Source organism: Bubalus bubalis, chromosome X (assembly GCF_019923935.1).
Source record: "Bubalus bubalis isolate 160015118507 breed Murrah chromosome X, NDDB_SH_1, whole genome shotgun sequence".
Lineage (NCBI taxonomy): Eukaryota > Metazoa > Chordata > Mammalia > Artiodactyla > Bovidae > Bubalus > Bubalus bubalis.
Window position 1 is genome coordinate 78354939 of NC_059181.1, and position 23685 is coordinate 78378623.

Below are 23685 nucleotides of genomic sequence, written 5' to 3' on the forward strand. Positions count from 1 at the left end.
GTTGCACTCATCTCACATGCCAGAAAAGTAATGCTCCAAATTCTCCAAGCCAGGCTTCTACAGTACATGAATCATGAACTTCCAGGTGTTCAAGCTACAGTTAGAAAGGGCAGAGGAACCAGAGATTAAATTGACAACATCCACTGGGTCATCGAAAAAGAAAGAGAGTTCCAGAAAAACATCTACTCCTGCTTTATTGATGATGACAAAGCCTTTGAGTGTGGGGATTACAACGAACTGTGAAAAATTATTAAAGGGATGGGAATACCAAACCACCTGTCCTGCCTCTTGAGAAATCTGTATGCAGGTCAAGAAGCAACAGTTAGAACTGTCATGGAACTATAGACTGCTTCCAAATCAGGAAAGGAGTATGCCAAGGCTATATACTGTCACCCTGCTTATTTAACTTATATACAGAGTACATCATGAAAAATGCTGGACTGGATGAAGCACAAGCTGGAATCAAGATTGCCAGGAGAAATATCAATAACCTCAAATATGCACATGACATCATCCTTATGGCATAAAGTGAAGAACTAAAGAGCCTCTTGATGATAGTGAAAGAGGAGAGTTAAAAAGTTGATTTAAGAGGGAGGAGCCAAGATGGCGGAGGAGTAGGACGGGGAGAACACTTTCTCCCCCACAAATTCATCAAAAGAGCATTTAAACATTGAGTAAATTCCACAAAACAACTTCTGAATGCCGGCAGAGGACATCAGGCACCCAGAAAAGCAGCCCAACTCTTCGAAAGGAGAGAGAAGAAATACAGCTCCATCCACCAGAACATCGACACAAGCTTCCCTAACCAGGAAACCTTGACAAGCCACCTGTACAAACCTACACACAGCGAGGAAACACCACAATAAAGAGAACTCCACAAACTGCCAGAATACAGAAAGGACACCCCAAACTCAGCAATTTAAACAAGATGAAGAGACAGAGGAATACCCAGCAGATAAAGGAACAGGATAAATGCCCACCAAACCAAACAAAAGAGGAAGAGATAGGGAATCTACCTGATAAAGAATTCCAAATAATGATAGTGAAATTGATCCAAAATCTTGAAATTAAAATGGAATCACAGATAAATAGCCTGGAGGCAAGGATTGAGAAGATGCAAGAAAGGTTTAACAAGGACTTAGAAGAAATAAAAAAGAGTCAATATCTAATGAATAATGCAATAAGTGAAATTAAAAACACTCTGGAGGCAACAAATAGTAGAATAACAGAGGCAGAAGATAGGATTAGTGAATTAGAAGATAGAATGGTAGAAATAAATGAACCAGAGAGGACAAAAGAAAAACGAATTAAAAGAAATGAGGACAATCTCAGAGACCTCCAGGACAATATTAAATGCTACAACATTCGTCCCAGAAGAAGAAGACAAAAAGAACGACCATGAGAAAATACTTGAGGAGATAATAGTTGAAAACTTCCCTAAAATGGGGAAGGAAATAATCACCCAAGTCCAAGAAACCCAGAGAGTCCCAAACAGGATAAACCCAAGGTGAAACACCCCAAGACACATATTAACCAAATTAACAAAGATCAAACACAAAGAACAAATATTAAAAGCAGAAAGGGAAAAAAAACAAATAACACACAAGGGAATACCCATAAGGATAACAGCTGATCTTTCAATAGAAACTCTTCAAGCCAGGAGGGAATGGTGAGACATACTTAAAAGGATGAAAGAAAATAACCTACAGCCCAGATTACTGTACCCAGCAAGGATCTCATTCAAGTATGAAGGAGAAATCAAAAGCTTTTCAGACAAGCAAAAGCTGAGAGAATTCTGCACCACCAATCCAGCTCTCCAACAAATACTAAAGGATATTCTCTAGACAGGAAACACAAAAATGGTGTATAAATTCGAACCCAAAACAATAAAGTAAATGGCAACGGGGTCATACTTATCAGTAATTACCTTAAACGTAAATGGGTTGAATGCCCCAACCAAAAGACAAAGACTGGCTGAATGGATAAAAAAAACAAGACCCCTACATATGTTGTCTACAAGAGACCCACCTCAAAACAGGGGACACATACAGACTGAAAGTGAAGGGCTGGAAAAAGATTTTCCATGAAAATAGGGACCAAAAGAAAGCAGGAGTAGCAATACTCATATCAGATAAAATAGACTTTAAAACAAAGACTGTGAAAAGAGACAAAGATGGTCACTACATAATGATCAAAGGATCAATCCAAGAAGAAGATATAACAATTATAAATATATATGCACCCAACACGGGAGCACTGCAGTATGTAAGACAAATGCTAACAAGTATGAAAGGAGAAATTAACAATAACACAATAATAGTGGGAGACTTTAATACCCCACTCACACCTATGGATAGATCAACTAAACAGAAAATTAACAAGGAAACACAAACTTTAAATGAGACAATAGACCAGTTAGACCTAATTGATATCTATAGGACATTTCATCCCAAAACAATGAATTTCACCTTCTTCTCAAGCGCACATGGAACCTTCTCCAGGATAGATCACATCCTGGGCCATAAAGCTAGCCTTGGTAAATTCAAAAAAATAGAAATCATTCCAAGCATCTTTTCTGACCACAATGCAGTAAGATTAGATCTCAATTACAGGAGAAAATCTATTAAAAAATCCAAAATATGGAGGCTGAACAACACGCTGCTGAATAACCAACAAATCACAGAAGAAATCAAAAAAGAAATCAAAATTTGCATAGAAACGAATGAAAATGAAAACACAACAACCCAAAACCTGTGGGACACGGTAAAAGCAGTCCTAAGGGGAAAGTTCATAGCAATACAGGCACACCTCAAGAAACAAGAAAAGAGTCAAATAAATAACCTAACTCGACACCTAAAGCAACTAGAAAAGGAAGAAATGAAGAACCCCAGGGTTAGTAGAAGGAAAGAAATCTTAAAAATTAGAGAAGAAATAAATGCAAAAGAAACAAAAGTGACCATAGCAAAAATCAACAAAACAAAAAGCTGGTTCTTTGAAAGGATAAATAAAATTGACAAACCATTAGCCAGACTCATCAAGAAACAAAGGGAGAAAAATCAAATCAATAAAATTAGAAATGAAAATGGAGAGATCACAACAGACAACACAGAAATACAAAGGATCATAAGAGAGTACTATCAACAATTATATGCCAATAAAATGGACAACGTGGAAGAAATGGACAAATTCTTGGAAAAGTACAACTTTCAAAAACTCGACCAGGAAGAAATAGAAAATCTTAACAGACCCATCACAAGCACGGAAATTGAAACTGTAATCAAAAATCTTCCAGCAAACAAAAGCCCAGGTCCAGACGGTTTCACAGCTGAATTCTACCAAAAATTTAGAGAAGAGCTAACACCTATCCTGCTCAAACTCTTCCAGAAAATTGCAGAGGATGGTAAACTTCCAATCTCATTCTATGAGGCCACCATCACCCTAATACCAAAACCTGACAAAGATCCCACAAAAAAAGAAAACTACAGGCCAATATCACTGATGAACAAAGATGCAAAAATCCTTAACAAAATTCTAGCAATCAGAATCCAACAACACATTAAAAAGATCATACACCATGACTAAGTGGGCTTTATCCCAGGGATGCAAGGATTCTTCAATATCCGCAAATCAATCAATGTAATACACCACATTAACAAATTGAAAACTAAAAACCATATGATTATCTCAATAGATGCAGAGAAAGCCTTTGACAAAATTCAACATCCATTTATGATAAAAACTCTCCAGAAAGCAGGAATAGAAGGAACACACCTCAACATAATAAAAGCTATATATGACAAACCCACAGCAAACATTATCCTCAATGGTGAAAAATTGAAAGCATTTCCTCTAAAGTCAGGAACAAGACAAGGGTGCCCACTTTCACCATTACTATTCAACATAGTTTTGGAAGTTTGGGCCACAGCAATCAGAGCAGAAAAAGAAATAAAAGGAATCCAAATTGGAAAAGAAGAAGTAAAGCTCTCACTGTTTGCAGATGATATGATCCTCTACATAGAAAACCCTAAAGACTCCACCAGAAAATTACTAGAACTAATCAATGACTATAGTAAAGTTGCAGGATATAAAATCAACACACAGAAATCCCTTGCATTCCTATACACTAATAATGAGAAAATAGAAAGAGAAATTAGGGAAACAATTCCATTCACCATTGCAACGGAAAGAATAAAATACTTAGGAATATTTCTACCTAAAGAAACTAAAGACCTATATATAGAAAACTATAAAACACTGGTGAAAGAAATCAAAGAGGACACTAACAGATGGAGAAATATACCATGTTCATGGATTGGAAGAATCAATATAGTGAAAATGAGTATACTACCCAAAGCAATCTATAGATTCAATGCAATCCCTATCAAGCTACCAACAGCATTCTTCACAGAGCTAGAGCAAATAATTTCACAATTTGTATGGAAATACAAAAAACCTCGAATAGCCAAAGCGATCTTGAGAAAGAAGAATGGAACTGGAGGAATCAACCTGCCTGACTTCAGGCTCTACTACAAAGCCACAGTTATCAAGACAGTATGGTACTGGCACAAAGACAGAAATATAGATCAATGGAACAAAATAGAAAGCCCAGAGATAAATCCACACACATATGGACACCTTATCTTTGACAAAGGAGGCAAGAATATACAATGGATTAAAGACAATCTCTTTAACAAGTGGTGCTGGGAAATCTGGTCAACCACTTGTAAAAGAATGAAACTAGAACACTTTCTAACACCATACACAAAAATAAACACAAAATGGATTAAAGATCTAAACGTAAGACCAGAAACTATAAAACTCCTAGAGGAGAACATAGGCAAAACACTCTCTGACATACATCACAGCAGGATCCTCTATGACCCACCTCCCAGAATATTGGAAATAAAAGCAAAAATAAACAAATGGGACCTAATTAACCTTAAAAGCTTCTGCACATCAAAGGAAACTATTAGCAAGGTGAAAAGACAGCCTTCAGAATGGGAAAAGATAATAGCAAATGAAGCAACTGACAAACAACTAATCTCGAGAATATACAAGCATCTCCTACAGCTCAACTCCAGAAAAATAAATGACCCAATCAAAAAATGGACCAAAGAACTAAATAGACATTTCTCCAAAGAAGACATACAGATGGCTCACAAACACATGAAAAGATGCTCAACATCACTCATTATCAGAGAAATGCAAATCAAAACCACTATGAGGTACCATTTCACACCAGTCAGAATGGCTGTGATCCAAAAGTCTACAAGTAATAAATGCTGGAGAGGGTGTGGAGAAAAGGGAACCCTCTTACACTGTTGGTGGGAATGCAAACTAGTACAGCCACTATGGAGAACAGTGTGGAGATTCCTTAAAAAACTGGAAATAGACCTGCCTTATGATCCAGCAATTCCACTGCTGGGCATACACACTGAGGAAACCAGAAGGGAAAGAGACACGTGTACCCCAATGTTCATCGCAGCACTGTTTATAATAGCCAGGACATGGAAGCAACCTAGATGTCCATCAGCAGATGAATGGATAAGAAAGTCGTGGTACATATACACAATGGAGTATTATTCAGCCATTAAAAAGAATACATTTGAATCAGTTCTGATGAGGTGGATGAAACTGGAGCCTATTATACAGAGTGAAGTAAGTCAGAAAGAAAACACCAATACAGTATACTAATGCATATATATGGAATTTAGAAAGATGGTAACAATAACCCTGTGTACGAGACAGCAAAAGAGACACTGATGTATAGAACAGTCTTATGGACTCTGTGGGAGAGGGAGAGGGTGGGAAGATTTGGGAGAATGGCATTGAAACATGTGAAATATCATGTATGAAACGAGTTGCCAGTCCAGGTTCGATGCACGATACTGGATGCTTGGGGCTGGTGCACTGGGACGACCCAGAGGGATGGAATGGGGAGGGAGGAGGGAGGAGGATTCAGGATGCGGAACACATGTATACCTGTGGCGGATTCATTTTGATATTTGGCAAAACTAATACAGTTATGTAAAGTTTAAAAATAAAATAAAATTAAAAAAAAAAGTTGATTTAAAACTCAACATTCAGAAAACTTATATCATGGCACCTGGTCCCCTCACTTCATGGCAAATAGATGGGGAAACAGTGGAAACAATGACAGACTTTATGTTTTGGGGCTCCAAAATCATGGCAGATGGTAACTGCAGCCATGAAATTAAAAGATGTTTGGTCCTCAGAAGAAAAGTTTTGGCCAACCTAGACAGCATATTAAAAAGCAGAGACATCACTTTGTCAAGAAAGGTCTGTCTAGTCAAAGCTACAGTTTTTCCAGTAGTCATGAATGGATGTGAGAGTTGGAATATAAAGAAATCTGAGCACCGAAGTATGATGCTTTTGAACTGTGGTGTTGGAGAAGACTCCTCAGAGTCCTTGGACAGCAAGGAGAACTAAGCCATCCATCCTAAAGGAAATCAATCCTGAATGTTCATTGGAAGGACTGGTGCTGAAGCTGCAATGTCAATACTTTTGCCACATGATTCAAAGAACTGACTCACGTGAAAAGATCCTGATCCTGGCAAAGACTGAAGGTGCGATGAGAAGAGAATGACAGAGGATGAGATGGTTGGATGGCATCACCAACTCAATGAACATATGTTTGAGTAAAGTCTGGGCATTGTTCATGGACAGGGAGGCATGCTGCAGTCCATGGGGTCGCAAAGACTCGGACATAACTGAGCGACTGAACTGAAAAAATGTTTAGTTTATATTGTTTTTGTCTTCCACAAAAGTTTATTTTCTTTTTTTTAATACTTTATTTTATATTGGAGTATAATTGGTTAGCAATGTTGTGTTAGCTTCCAGTGTACAGCAAAGTGATTCAATTATATATATATATATACACACACACACACACACACACACACACATATATATATATATATATATATATATATATATTCTTTTTCAAATTATTTTCCCATTTAGGTTCTTACCGAGTATTCAGCAGAGTTCCCTGTGCTGTAGAGTAGGTCCTTGTTATCCATTTTAAATAGAGTAGCATGTACATGTCAACCCCAAACATATTTAATTGATATATGTCTTTTATAATAAGTCACTTTAAATTAGCATGAGAAGTAATCAGAATGTACATTTTACTAATGGTAACATTAATTAGTAAAATATTCCTTAGGCACAATACCAGACATTTGAACACAAGTGTCTTAAGATGTCTCCACTCTTGAAAATCAAAAGCATAGGAAAATACTGAGTAAAATATTCTTCCCCCAAAGGAACTAGCACATTCTCTTTACTGACAGGAAAAACGAGAACGTTGATAACTGAACTATATTGCAAGACTCTAAGTTAAACTAGTTAAAACCGAACATTAGATTTTCTATATATTGATGTTTGACTGAGGTGCTTGATAATTTATCTTCTCTGCTTATAGATTATATGCAAGAGCATTTGGACTTGAATAATTACAAAATATCCTGAGAGAAAATTAATTTTCCTAGCAAATAGCAAATGATTTAGTTACTATTCTTTTTGAAATATATTTTCTTCAGTAACTATACCAACATATTTTATGATTGTTTTCTCTTTCTAATATTATATAAATGGATTCATTGGAATCTCAATGGAGAAGAGGCACAGACTATTCAAAACTTGAATAATGAACATGTAGTTTTTCAAAACAATATGAAGAAGAAAGATAATAAAATCAAGATTCTGATAAAATATATAAATAGTTGTAATAAAACTTCATGAAAAATGTGCCACTACATCTGAAACTGGTATTAATATCTATTTGGTTAACATCTAGTAAGTATAAAAGATAATCAAACAAACCAAAAATAAGGGAGAGAAGTTCATGCTGAACTTAAACTTTTATGTAGAGGCACTAAACAATAGTGGAAAAAGCAATACTCAGGAAAAGAAAATGTCAGTGTTGCTCAGTTAAAAATATTTTTTTTCCAATATACATGATTTCAAGTTATGAGTCCTTCATGAAAATATTATTGGAGGACTAATTAAGCAAAGTAAGCACTGATGGCATAAACCACAGCAGAAGCTTTGCTGAGCAGAAGATCTATTTAAACCTCAGATTGAAGATAAAATACCTGAAGAATTGATGGTAATAAAACACAATGGAAATGTGCCAATGAAAATAAGATAACTTTTTAGAGTAGACTAGTGAAATTAGAGAAAAGAGATGCCACTATACACTTATCAGAAAGGTCAAATACAAAAATCTGACAAACCATTTACTGGCAAGATGAGGGACAATAGAAACTCTCATTTGTTGTTAGTGGGATTGCAAAATGGTAGAGGCACTTTGGAAGCAATCTCTTACAGAGGTAAATATAGTCATACCACATGATCTAACAATTATATTCTTAGTTTACCAAATGATTTGATAGCAAATGCCCACACAAAAACATGCACATGAGTTTTATGATACCTTAATTCATACTATCTGTCTCTCTCTAACACATACACACAAATTGGAAGCAACCAAATTATCCTTTAATAAATATATGGATTATCAAACAATGGTACATCAACATAGCCAAATATTATTCAAGAATAAAATGAACTGAGCTATCAAATCACAAAAAGAAATGGATGAAACCTGAATTAATGTTATTAAGTAAAGTAAGCTAGTCTGGAATAGGATATACACTGCATCAGTCAATTGTACAACATTCTGGGAAAGGTAAAACTGCAGAGGAAATAAAAAAATATCAGAGGCTTTTTATTTTGCATCACAATAGTTCTATTAGTCTGGATACAGTATGTCAACCTTCAACAATTCCACTCCTACAGTTCAGTTCAGTTCAGTCACTCAGTCATGTCTGACTCTTTGTGACCCCAGGAATTGCAGCACGCCAGGCCTCCCTGTCCATCACGAACTCCCAGAGTTCACTCAAACTCATGTGCATCGAGTTGGTGATGCCATCCAGCCATCTCATTCTCTGTCGTCCCCTGCTCCTCCTGCCCCCAATCCCTCCCAGCATCAGGGGCTTTTCCAATGACTCAACCCTTCACATGAGGTGGCCAAAGTATTGGAGTTTCAGCCTCAGCATCAGTCCTTCCAATGAACACACAGGGCTGATCTCCATTAGGATGGACCAGTTGGATCTCCTTGCAGTCCAAGGGACTCTCAAGAGTCTTCTCCAACACCACAGTCCAAAAGCATCAATTCTTTGGCATTCAGCTTTCTTCACAGTCCAACTCTAACATCCATATGTGACCACTGGAAAAACCATAGCCTTGACTAGATGGGCCTTTGTTGGCAAAGCAGTGTCTCTGCTTTTTAATATGCTGTCTAGGTTGGTAACAACATTCCTTCCAAAGAGTGAGCGTCTTTTAATTTCATGGCTGCAATCACCATCTGCAGTGATTTTGGAGCACAAAAAATAATTCAGCCACTGTTTCCACTGTTTCCCCATCTATTTCCCATGAAGTGATGGGGCCAGATGTGATGATCTTTGTTTTCTGAATGTTGAGCTTTAAGCTAACTTTTTCACTCCCCTCTTTCACTTTCATCAAGAGGCTTTTTAGTTCCTCTTCACTTTCTGCCATAAGGGTGGTGTCAACTGCATATCTGAGGTTATTAATATTTCTCCCAGCAATCTTGATTCCAGCTGGTGCTTCATCCAGCCCAGTGTTTCTCATGATGTACTCTGCATAGAAGTTAAATAAGCAGGGTTACAATATACAGCCTTGACATACTCCTTTTCCTATTTGGAACCAGTCTGTTGTTCCATGTCCAGTTCTAACTGTTGCTTCCTGGCCTGCATACAGATTTCTCAAGAGGCAGGACAGGTGGTTTGGTATTCCCATCTCTTTCAGAATTTTCCAGTTTATTGTGATCCACACAGTCAAAGGCTTTGGCATAGTCAATAAAGCAGAAATAGATGTTTTTCTTGAACTCTCTTGCTTTTTCCATGATCCTAGAGGATGTTGGCAATTTGATCTCTGGTTCCTCTGCCTTTTCTAAAACCAGCTTGAACATCTGGAAGTTCACGGTTCATATGTTGCTGAAGCCTGGCTTGGAGAATTTTGAGCATTACTTTACCAGCATGTGAGATGAGTGCAATTGTGCGGTAATGTGAGCATTCTTTGGCATTGCCTTGCTTTGGGATTGGAATGAAAACTGATCTTTTCCACTCCTGTGGCCACTGCTGAGTTTTCCAAATTTGCTGAAATATTGACTGCAGCACTTTCACAGCATCATCTTTCAGGATTTGAAATAGCTCAACTGGAATTCCATCACATCCACTAGCTTTATTTCTTGTGATGCTTTCTAAGGCCCACTTGATTTCACATTCCAGGATGTCTGGCTCTAGGTGCATGATCACACAGTCACGATTAGCTGGGTCGTGGAGATCTTTTTTGTGCAGTTCTTCTGTGTATTCTTGCCACCTCTTCTTAATATCTTCTGGTTCTGTTAGGTCCATAACATTTCTGTCCTTTTTGAGCCCATCTTTGCATGAAATGTACCCTTGGTATCTCTAATTGTTTTGAAGGGATCTCTAGTCTTTCCCATTCTGTTGTTTTACTCTATTTCTTTAAATTGATTGATGAGGAAGGCTTTCTTATCTCTCCTTGCTATTCTTTGGAACTCTGCATTCAGATGCTTATATCTTTCCTTTTCTCCTTTGTTTTTCACTTCTCTTCTTTTCACAGCTATTTGTAAGGCCGCCCCAGACAGCCATTTTGCTTTTTTGCATTTCTTTTCCATGGGGATGGTCTTATTCCCTGTCTCCTGTACAATGTCACGAACCTCTGTCCATAGTCACGAACCTCTGTCCATAGTCCATCAGGCACTCTATCTATCAGATATAGTCCCTTAAATCTATTTCTCACTTCCACTGTATAATCATAAGGGATTTGATTTAGGTCATACTTGAATGGTCTAGTGGTTTTCCCTACTTTCTTCAATTTAAGTCTGAATTTGGCAATAAGGAATTCATGATCTGAGCCACACTCTGTTCCCGGTCTTGTTTTTGCTGACTGTTTAGAGCTTCTCCATCTTTGGCTGCAAAGAATATAATCAATCTGATTTTGGTGTTGACCATCTGGTGATGTCAATGTGTAGACATCATGTCTGTTGTTGGAAGAGGGTGTTTGCTATGACCAGTGCATTTTCGTGGCAAAACTCTATCAGCCTTTGCCCTGCTTCATTCCATATTCCAAGGCCAAATTTGCCTGTTACTCCAGGTGTTTCTTGACTTCCTACTTTTGCATTCCAGTCCCCTATAATGAAAAGGACATCTTTTTTGGGTGTTAGTTCTAAAAGGTCTTGTAGGTCTTCATAGAACCGTTCAACTTCAGCTTCTTCAGCATTACTGGTTGGGACATAGACTTGTATTACTGTGATATTTAATTCTTTGCCTTGGAAACAAACAGAGATCATTCTGTCTTTTTGAGATTGCATCCAAGTTCTGCATTTCGGACGCTTTTGTTGACCATGATGGCTACTTCATTTCTTCTCAGGGATTCCTGCCCACAGAAGTAGATATAATGGTCATGTGAGTTAAATTCACCCATTCGAGTCCATTTTAGTTCACTGATTCCTAGAATGTTGACATTCGCTCTTACCATCTCCTGTTTGACCACTTCCAATTTGCCTTGATTCATGGATCTAACATTCCAGGTTCCTATGCAATATTGATCTTTACAGCATTGGACCTTGCTTCTATCACCAGTCACATCCACGTCTGGGTATTGTTTTTGCTTTGGTTCCATCCCTTCATTCTTTTTGGAGTTATTTCTCCACTGATCTCCTGTAGCATATTGGGCACCTACCAACCGGGGGAGTTCCTCTTTTACTATCCTATCATTTTGCCTTTTCATACTGTTCATGGCGTTCTCAAGGCAAGCATACTGAAGTGGTTTGCTATTCCCTCTTCAGTGGACCACATTCTGTCAGATTTCTCCACCATGACCCACCCTTCTTGAGTCACCCCACTCAGCATGGCTTAGTTTCATTGAGTTAGTCAAGGCTGTGGTCCATGTCATCAGATTGGCTAGTTTTGATCATGGAGTAGCTCCTCTCAGCCCTCACACTGATAGACAAATCCAGTCAATTGTAGTCTTCATTGCCCCAGAACTCATATATTGTAATGTTATTCTATGCATCTGCAGGAACCTCTACTTTGGCAGGATTGAGGTTACTACAGGTTGGTAGTTTCAGATTCCACACCCTGGACACAAATTTCAGAAGGTCCATCTCAAGAAGGTATAAGGTATCAAACATAGTCTTTTTCTGGGGAAGCCTTTTGTCTTTTTCTTTCCCAGAGAGCCAAATGGACCACCCCAACGGGCACGAGAAGTGTGAACATTATTCTTGCCACTCTCTCCTGCAAACTTCACTGTCCCATACATCAGCAAAGAAAAGCCAGAGCAACGTGACCTCAAACCAGTCTTGGGCATGCTCTGGTAGATTCTGCCAAATAGAAAGTGTCCTCCACAGAGGACCTTACCCTGGAGCTCCCCTGAGCCAAGAGGAAATGGCTCCTGGTGCACTGGTCTGCTCTGGCCCCTGGAGACTGAGGACCAGGCAGGGCTGGGCCCTTGGTGATGTCATAAAGAGCTCCACCCCAGCCAGACTCCATGTGCCCATTGTGATGATTTATGGGCAGAGGATAAGGAGGTTTTCAGGGCCAACTGGAAGTAGGGCTTAAAGGGAAATGGGGACATTTTCATCGGGTAATCGAAAAAGAGGTGGGGAGTGACAAAATGCCATCTCCTTGCCAGTGTATTCTTTCTGAACCTGATGTTCTACTGGAAGGGCGGGTCCGTCATCTATTGTCTTTATTCCATTTGTTGAATCCAGACCCTGGGCTGAGCAGAACAGAGCAGAGCCCTGGGCTTGTGTGCCTGTAGAGCAGGGAGTCAAGTGGGAAAGAAAGAGATTAAAGCAGAGGCCAGAAACTAGGAGCCAATGATATGTTTTATGTGGACTACACTGTTTCTAAAAATGACTGTGGTCGGAGACCCCATGGACTGTAGCCCAACAGGCTCCTCTGTCCCTGGGATTTCTCAGGCAAGAATCCTGGAGTGGGTTACCATTTCCTTCTCCAGGCATAGGGGATGATTTAGGGCAGTAAAACTATTCTGTATGATGTTATGGTAAATACATGGCATATATATTTGTCAAAACTCATAGAATCTTACAGCACAAACAGTGAATCATATTTTCAAAACAGTATGCATATTTTCAAAAAAATTTTGACATCAAGAATGGAATGCATAATTTGACTAAAGAATGGAATTATATTAAAAGTGTATGAAACCACCTCATTAAGATCTGCTGAATTAAGTAACTTTGGAAATGAATAGATTTTGCAAGACTGAAAGCAAAAGATAAAACTAATGAAATCTAGTTGGTAGTGTTTTTTTTTTTTTTTTTTTTTTTTTTTTCTCATAGGAGTATAGGTTATCAATCCTGATACTGTTACACATGCATACTTGAATTGAAAAGTTTCATAGATGGCACATGAATATACATACATATATATATTTCTTTGTCTGGTGAGCTGAAAGGACCTAAGAAAAATGATACTCCCAAATAAGGAAAGACACAAGCACAGATCTTGGTTCCCAATACTAATTTCCAGTAAAAGGAATCAGGCTTCTTGGAGAAATTACTGATTGTAGGGCTCAAGGAGGAACTATAGAAGAGGAATCTGGGGAAACTTATTCTATCAAAAAGGAAATGCTAAAAGTATATTAAAAAAAAAAAAAAGCCCAAGAATAATTCGGTGATGTCAAAGAAGACAGGAATGAGCTTCCAAAGGCCATAACTATAACAAGATGAGAAATACAATAAAGTAAAGAAGTCATTCTTTGGGATCATACCCCAAAGTATAAAATGAATATCTATGGGTCCATACTGATATAAATAAAATATTGAATACATGTGAGACAATAGACCAATTCCTATGCAGAAAATTTCAGATAATTGACATAGGTAATTCTGCTCTCAGGGAGGTGGAGTGTAACTCCCTGTTCCTGAAGAGAGAGTTACACTTAGTGACTTCCTTCCAAACAATACAACATTATCAGTTCAGATAAGGTCAGTCGATCAGTCATGGCCGACTCTTTGCAACCCCATGAATCGCAGCACACCAGACCTCCTTGTCCATCACCAACTCCCTGAGTTCACTCAGACTCACATCCATCGAGTTAGTGATGCCATCCAGCCATCTCACCCTCTGTCGTCCTCTTCTCCTCCTGCCCCTAATCCCTCCCAGAATCAGGGTCTTTTTCCAATGAGTCAACTGTTCGCATGAGGTGCCCAAAGTATTAGAGTTTCAGCTTTAGCATCAGTCCTTCCAAAGAACACCCAGGGCTGATCTCCTTCAGAATGGACTGGTTGGATCTCCTTGCAGTCCAACGGACTCTCAAGAGTCTTCTCCAACACCACAGTTCAAAAGCATCAATTCTTTGGTGCTCAGCTTTCTTCACAGTCCAACTCTCACTTCCATACATAACCATTGGAAAAACCATAGCCTTGACTAGACGGACCTTTGTTGGCAAAGTGATGTCTCTGCTTTTCAATATGCTATCTAGGTTCGTCATAACTTTTCTTCCAAGGAGTAAGCGTCTTTTAATTTCATGGCTGCAATCACCATCTGCAGTGATTTTGGATCCCCCAAAAATAAAGTCTGACACTGTTTCCACTGTTTCCCCATCTATTTCCCATGAAGTGATGGGACCAGATGCCATGATCTTCGTTTTCTGAATGTTGAGCTTTAAGCCAACTTTTTCACTCTCCACTTTCACTTTCATCAAGAGGCTTTTGAGTTCCTCTTCACTTTCTGCCATAAGGGTGGTGTCATCTGCATATCTGAGGTTATTGATATTTCTCCTGGCAATCTTGATTCCAGCTTGTGCTTCTTCCAGCCCAGCGTTTCTCATGATCTACTCTGCATAGAAGTTAAATAAGCAGGGTTACAATATACAGCCTTGACATACTCCTTTTCGTATTTGGAACCAGTCTGTTGTTCCATGTCCAGTTCTAACTGTTGCTTCCTGACCTGAGTATAGGTTTCTCAAGAGGCAGATCAGGTGGTCTGGTATTCCCATCTCTTTCAGAATTTTCCACAGTTTATTGTGATCCACATAGTGAAAGGCTTTGGCATAGTCTCTTGCTTTTTCGATGATCCAGCCAATGTTGGCAATTTGATCTCTTGTTTCTCTGCCTTTTTTAAAACCATCTTGAACATCTGGAAGTTCACGGTTCACGTATTGCTGAAGCCTGGCTTGGAGAATTTTGAGCATTACTTTACTAGTGTGTGAGATGAGTGAAATTGTGCGGTACTTTGAGCATTCTTTGGCATTGCCTTTCTTCGGGATTGGAATGAAAACTGACCTTTTCCAGTCCCGTGGCCACTGTTGAGTTTTCCAAATTTGCTGGCATATTGAATGCAGCAATTTCACAGCATCACCTTTCAGGATTTGAAATCGCTCAACTGGAATTCCATCCCCTCCACTAGTTTTGTTTGTAGTGATGCTTTCTAAGGCCCACTTGACTTCACATTCCAGGATGTCTGGCTCTAGATGAGTGATCACACCATCGTGATTATCTTGGTCGTGAAGATCTTTTTTGCACAGTTTTCTTTGTATTCTTGCCACCTCTTCTTCTTTGGCTGCAAAGAATATAATCAATCTAATTTCGTTGTTGACCATCTGGTGATGTCCATGTGTAGACATCATGTCTGTTGTTGGAAGAGGGTGTTTGCTATGACCAGTGCATTTTCTTGGCAAAACTCTATCAGCCTTTGCCCTGCTTCATTCCATATTCCAAGGCCAAATTTGCCTGTTACTCCAGGTGTTTCTTGACTTCCTACTTTTGCATTCCAGTCCCCTATAATGAAAAGGATATCTTTTTTGGGTGTTAGTTCTAAAAGGTCTTGTAGGTCTTCATAGAACCATTCAACTTCAGCTTCTTCAGCATTACTGATTGGGGCATAGGCTTGGATTACAGTGATATTGAATGGTTTGCCTTGGATACGAACAGAGATCATTCTGTCGTTCTTGAGATTGCATCCAAGTACTGCATTTTGGTCGCTTTTGTTGACCGTGATGGTTACTCCATTTCTTCTAAGGGATCCCCGCCCACAGTAGTAGATATCATGGTCATCTGAGTTAAATTCACCCATTCCAGTCCATTTTAGTTCGCTGATTCCTAGAATGTTGACGTTCACTCTTGCCATCTCCTGTTTGACCACTTCCAATTTGCCTTGATTCATGGACCTAACATTCCAGGCTCCTAGGCAATATTGCTCCTTATAGCATCGGACCTTGCTTCTATCACGAGACACATCCACAACTGAGTATTGTTTTTGCTTTGACTCCATCCCTTCATTCTTTCTAGAGTTATTTCTCCACTGATCTCCAGTAGCATATTGGGCACCTACCGACCTGCAGAGTTCCTCTTTCAGTATCCTATCATTTTGCCTTTTCATACTGTTCATGGGGTTCTCAAGGCAAGAATACTGAAGTGGTTTGCCATTCCCTTCTCCAGTGGACCACATTCTGTCAGAGTTCTCCACCATGACCCACTCGTCTTGGGTGACCCCACACAGCATGGCTTAGTTTCCTTGAGTTAGACAAGGCTGTGGTCCTATTGTAATTAGATTGACTAGTTTTCTGTGAGTATGGTTTCAGTGTATCTGCCCTCTGATGTCCTGTTGCAACACCTACCGTCTTATTGAGAGGGAGAAAAAATAACTTGAGAGTGGAATAACCTGACAAAGACTACTTCAGCCAGGTGGTAAAGATTAGCATTACCAGTGATAAGGCTTGTTCATCGTATTACATGATTAAAAGGACATTCCACCTCTGCAGTCTTCTTCCCCCAAAATCCATGAAGTGGCAGTGAAAGTGAAAGTTGCTCAGTCGTGTCTGACTCTTTGCAACCCCATGGACTATAATGTCCATGGAATTTTCTAGGCCAGAATACTGGAGTGGGTAGCCTTTCCCTTCTCTAGGGGATCTTCCAACTCAGGGATCGAATGCAGGTCTCCCTCATTATAGGCGGATTATTTACCAGCTGAGCCACAAGGGGACCCCCCCAAAAAAAAAAATCCATATTCCCAGGCTAATAGGAAAATCATCAGACAAATCCAAATTAAGAAATATTTTATAAAATACCTGATAGTATTCCTCAAAAATATCAAGGTCATATAAAATAAGAAAAGTCTTAGAAATTGCCACATCCAAGAAGAACCTGAAAGGCATGGCTACTACATGCAATGTGGGATCCAGAATGGGTTCCTGGAACAGAAAAAAGGATATTAGGTAAAAACTAAGAAAATCTTCGTAGGAAAAATCTTTGAAATAATGTATGCACTCTAGTTTATAACAATATGGGTGGTATTTGGGAACTTTCTGATATAAGGAAAATATCTTTACTTTCTTGTAAATCTAAAACCATTCCAAAGTTTTTTAAAGTTTATTTTCAAATCATAGAGCAATAGAGGCAACGTTAACATTATTTGCTGATGACATAATTGTGTATCTGGAGTCTCCAAGAGAAAAGTATTCTATACAGTTAGCCTTTCCTATCCATGTGTTTCACATCCAAGGATTCATCCAACTCTGGATTAAAAATATTAAAAAAAAAAAAAAAACTCCAGAAAGTTCCAAAAATCAAACTTCAAATTTACCACATGCTGGCAACTATTTACATATCTTTTACATTGTATTAGGTTCATAAGTAATTTAGAGATGATTTAAAGTATATAGGAGGATGTGTGTAGTTTATATTCAAATACTAAAATGCTATGCAACTTATTTAAGGGACTTGAACATCTGTAGATTTGGGTATCTGATGGTTGGCAGTGGTGTCCTAGAATCAATCTCCCACAGAAATCGAGGGACAGCTGTATTTAAAAGGAATTGAACTAGATGGCTGGATAAAAATAATAATATATAAAATACTGCTCCTATACACTAACAAGTAATTACATTTATAAAGAAAGACACCATTTATAATAGCTACAAACAGATAAATATTAAAAATATATTTAAGAACAAATTGCAATAGCTATTTGAAGAAAATTCTGAAATGCTACTGAAAAATGCAATGAAATGCCTGATGAAATGGAAAGATATCTCTTCGGGAAATAAGAAAATATTTATACAGATATCAATTGTCCTCAAATTATTCTATAATTATGATAAGATTTCAACAAGAATACTAATATGTTTGGTGTGGGAAATAAGCTAATTCTGAAACATATGTGGAAAAATAAATATGTAATAAGAGGCAGGACATTTTTGAAAAAGAAGACTAATGAGCATGAAAGCTATCCTTACCAGATTTTAAAGCATGTGGAAAGCCTACATACTTACAAAGAGAAGTACTGATATGCAACTAGTACTGGTACATGACTAGCCTTACAGTTCATGAGGTAATAAGTGAGAGCAGAAATCAACTCAACTACACACGCACATACACACACATACAGCTTTTGTCTGAATATGGCACCCCCAAAATTCATGTTGTAAACCTAATGTCCAATGTGATGATATTAGAAAGTGGGTCCTTTAGGAGCTATTTAGGTCATGAGGGTGGAGCCCTCAAGAATGGAGATTAATGCTCTTACAAGGAGAACTCACAGAGCTCCCTAGCTCCTTTTTCCATGTGAGAATACAGTAATTCCCTTACATAGGAATTTTCAAATTACCTACTTTCAAAGATTCAAACTTTCATTCCCATGTCCAATCTCATAAGTTAGTTCACGTGTCTGGTGGACATTGTCACATGCGTGCATCCTCTGCAAATGATTGTGCTTTTCTGTATTTACAGCACAGTACTGTATAGAGTACATTAGTGTGCTACCTTTATTTCTAGCTCAGGATGTCAGGAAGAAGTGAAGTCATTCAGTCGTGTCTGACTCTTTGCGACCTCATGGACTATAGCCTACCAGGCTCCATCTATGGGATTTTCCAGGCAAGAATACTAGTACAGTGGGTTGCCATTTCCTTTTGCAGGGGATCTTCCCAACCCAGGGATCGAACCCAGGTCTCCCGCATTGCAGGCAGACACTTTACCGTCTGAACCACCAGGGAAGTATGTGTAAAAACCACAGTATATAGGTCGTTCTGTTAGTTGTGTATTAAGGCTAATTTTGTTGGACTTCTGAACAAATTGGGCTTACATGTGCACTCTCAGAATGGAACTTGTTCAAATGCAGGAGACGATCTATAGGAGAGAAGTCTGCAGTCCAGAAAAGGGCTCTCATCTGGCCCTACTACTACCCTTATCTTGTACCACTAGCCTCCAGAACTGTGAGAAATAAATTTCTGATGTTTGCAAGCAACTCTAGGCCTGGTATTTCGTTATAGCAGCCCAAATGGACAGGCAAATAGACATGCAAATAGACACACATGCACATTAAGAATACGATAAAGGTAGAAGTTTTTATTTTACACTGGTAGAAGAGAGTTTGTTCAACAAACTTTGATGCATTATTTAATAAACTTCTGAAAAACATATAAACTTTAAGAATACTCTTACTACAGACCATAATAAGTTCCCCAACTGAAATGTGGTTTATCAATCTTTGATTGGCAATGCTCACTTATGCTTCAAAATTCAATTCAAGAACTGCCCTCTCCCTTCCCCTTCTCTCTTTGCTGAGTAACTCATCATAAAGCATTTGCTGAGTAACTCATCATAAAGCAATTAGGTGAGATCAATCCAGATGGGCATCCATGACAGTGGGGCATGGGGCCATAGTGGGCCAGAGTGAGATGTTAAAGGTGAAGGAGGATATCCATACAGTCAGAGTAGCCTAGTATGGGGGGTCAGAACTCAAATATAGTGAAGTGATAAGATCCACAAGAGCAGGGAAGGGAGGTGTGTAGTATGAGATGTCAGTACTTGAGCAGGGAAAACAGGATATACATGCTAGGACATGCCATGGGAAGTCAGTGCCAAAGTGGAATTAAGACGCATTCACAGAGCAGAGCAGTCTGCCATAAAAGTCAGTTAATCTGGAGAATATTAAACAGGAGTCTAGCCAGGCATGAAGAGTAAAAGCATAAGTTCAGAGAAGAATAAATCCTCAAGGATGAGGCAGATTTGTGTAGAAAGTCAGAGGCCAAGCAAGGTGAGGAGGGCATCCAGGGATGGAGGTGGGGCAGGTCTGGGTGGGCAGTTAGAGGCTGAGTAGAACAAGAACAATATCTGCACATGGGGATATGCCAGTGCAGAGTATCAAAGCCCAAGCAGGATAAGGGGAGTATGCTTATGAAAGGGCTGCCTGGAGTGGGTGTCATAGCCTGAATATGTTGAGAAAGGCATTCAAGTGGGTTGGGGACAATCCAACATTTTGTGATATCAGAGACTGAGCTATCTACAGAGGATACACACAGAGAGGCATGCATACACACATGTACACTTCCCAGACTGTGTCCAATGAGAGGAACTGGGAAATAGTGAGTACATACAGATCTCCTATATTGGATTCTAAATTCCATTTTCCACTAAAAATAATTGAGACTTCCTGGATAAATTGTTAATTCCATGGCTAGGGCAGGGAAAAATCAAGATTAGCCTGGAATATCTTGTACCAAAAGCATCAAATTGTTCAAAGAATGATGGGGAGATGTCAAAAGGACAAAGAGGCCAGCTTGAGGAGGTTCCAACTGTCCAAGGCTGGAAAAATGTGAGCATAAAAATAAATAATGATAGTGACAGATCATGATTCATTTAGTAAATAGAGACTATTCATCAAATTGATATAAATAAATTAATAAATTTAAAGTTTGGTGAGGAATAAAATATTTATATCCTTTAAAATAGAAAAGAATGTATTAATTACAAGATAAGGGAGACTAACTTGACAGTGGCGAATCTTGACAGCAACCACTTTATTCAAGTGATCCAAGTGGTCATCATCAATATTGGGACACATTGAAATCATAAATCTCCTGATAGAATGAGATGATATGAACAGAGTATCATTTCCATCATTTTCTTGTCAAAGATTCAAAACATAAAATTCATCATGAGCAAATGCTGGATGGAGCAAAATTAGGGAGATTTGTACAAATTAACTGGCCTCTAGTTTTGGCATGGAAGTAATACTTCCTCATAGAATGAGCTGGGAAATGTTCCTCCACTTCTATGAATACATTTCAAATGCATGTATGAAGAATTGGCATGATTTTAATTTGTTAAAATATGTGGTAGAATTCAGCAGCGAGGACATCTGGGTGTAGGTAGGGTAGGTGGCAGGGGGATTTTTATGAGGTGGGTTGGGCAAGAAATTTAAAAATTACTAACTTTATCTCTTTGCTTTTCAGATTTCATTTTCTTCTTGAGTCAATATCAGTCATTTGTGTATTTCTGGAAATTTCTCCATTTCATCTAAATTTTCTAATTAGCATCATGGTATTCCGTTTCAATTATATTTATTTCTCTAAAGTTGGTAGTTATTTTTCCTTTTTTATTCCTAATTTTAGTGATTTGAGTCTTTTTCCTCCCTTGATAAATATCACTAAAGTTGTATCAATTTATTGACCTTTCAAGTGTCAAAAGTATTTTCTACTTTCTCTTGTGATTTTTCGTTTGACCCTTCGTTTATGTAGGAGTATGTTGCTTAACTTCCACATATTTGTCTGTTTCTCAAAATGTATTATTTTCTAATTTCATTATATTCAGAGGACATACTTGCTATGATTTGAACCTTTTCATATTTATTTAGGTTTGTCTTATGTCCTAGCATATAAGGTATCCTGGAGAATGTTCCCTAAACTCTTAAGAAATATGAATATCCTGTAATGGACAAATTGCTCTGTAGATGCCTGTTAGGTCCAGCTGGTTTATATTATCATTCAAGTTCTATATTTCATAGTTCTTATGCCTAGTCTTTCTATCCCTTATTGAAAGTAGATTAGTAAAGTCTAGCAATTATTGTTGAATTGTCTATTTCTCTCTTCAATTATATCAGTGTTTTTTTTTTTTTCCTCCATGCACTTTTTGGTTGTCTTCCTAGTTGCATCAGTATGTCTTCTTAATAGAGTCACCTGTTTATCACTATAAAATGTCTTTCTTTATCCCTAGCAACAATTTTTAATAAAAATCATTTCTGCTTGACATTAGTACAGTATAGCCAATTCTTTCTTTGGTTGATGTTGGCATGCTATATATTTCTCAGTCATTTCACATAAAAGCTGTATCTGTGACTCTATATGATGTCTCCCATAGATAGCATAGAGCTGGATCTGTTTTTTTTTTTAATCTAGTGTAAAAATGTTTGCTTTTTGATTAGATTGTTCAGTTCATTCATATTTTATATCATTATTAACATGGTCAAATTTATGACTGCCATTTTTTGTTTTTTTCTAAAATTCATATTTTGGTCCTTTTTATCTTTATTACCTTCATTTGTAAATGAATGTTTTCAGGGTAGCATTTGGTTTACATTAGTGATATATTTTAAATTTTATTTTCATAGTGACTACATTAGGACTTGCCATATCCATATTAACTTATCAGCTCTACTTCCTATTTGTACTCACTTAACAACAGTGAGAATAATCATTAATGTCCTGGTTAACAGTGAACTAAACTGTAAAGGAATGGGTGAATTTAGTTCAGATGACCATTATAATGACTACTGTGGGCAAGAATCCCATAGAAGAAATGGAGGAGGCATCATAATCTACAAAAAGATATTCCCGATATGCACTATTTGGGTGTGATCTCCAAAATAACAGAATGATATTGGGTCATTTCCAAGGCAAACCATTCAACATCACAGTAATTCAAGTCATGCCCCTGCCACAGATGCCAAAGAACCTTCAGCTGATCAGTCCTGTGAAGACCTAGAAAACTTAACAGAACTAACACCAATATCAGATGTTGTATTTGTCAGTGGGGATTGGTATGCCAAAGTAGAAAGTTAAGAGATACCTGGAGTAACAGGCAAGATTAGCCTTGGAGAAGAAAATGAAGCAGAGCAAAGGCTAACTGAATTCTGCCAAGACAATGCACTCGTCATAGTCAATACCCTTCTCAACAACACAAGAGACGAGCTTATACATGGACATCACCAAATGGGCAATACTGAAATCAAATTGATTACATTCTTTGTAGCCAAAGATGGAGAAACTGTATGCTGTCAGAAAAACACAAGACCCGGAGCTGACTGTGGCTCTGCTCATCAGCTTCTGATAGCAAAATTCAGGCTGAAAGTAAAGTCAGTGGGAAATACAGTGGAACAGCCAGGTATGACTGAAATCCAACCGCCTGTGAATATGCAGTGGAGGTAACAAATAGATTCAAAGGATTAGATCTAGTTAACAGCATGCCTGAGGAACTATGGATGGATGCCCGTAATACTGTACAGGAGGTAGCGAGCAAAGCTATCCCAAAGAAAATGAAAAGCAAGAAGGCAAAGCGGTTATCTCAGGAGGTTTTCAAATAGCTGAATAAAGAAGAGAAGCAAAAACCAAGGGAGAAAAGGAAAGGTAAATCCAACTAAGAGCAGTGTTTCAAAGAGGACCAAGAGACAAGAAGGCCTTCATCAATGAACAGTGCATAAACTAGAAGAAAACAACAGAAGAAGAAAGAATAGAGATCGCTTTGTGAAAATTGGAAGTCTCAAGGGTGCATTTTGGCCATAGATGAGCCCAATAAAGAACAGCAATTGT

The 23685-nt window shown here is 38.2% G+C and overlaps 3 pseudogenes; 1 reads left to right on the top strand and 2 right to left on the bottom strand.

Moving 5' to 3' along the window:
- Nucleotides 1-10917: 10917 nt before the first annotated feature.
- On the bottom strand, nt 10918-11799 carry LOC123465429 (annotated as a pseudogene).
- A 3862-nt stretch (nt 11800-15661) lies between these two features.
- On the bottom strand, nt 15662-19265 carry LOC123465366 (annotated as a pseudogene).
- A 472-nt stretch (nt 19266-19737) lies between these two features.
- On the top strand, nt 19738-23304 carry LOC123465367 (annotated as a pseudogene).
- The last annotated feature ends 381 nt before the right edge of the window (nt 23305-23685 follow it).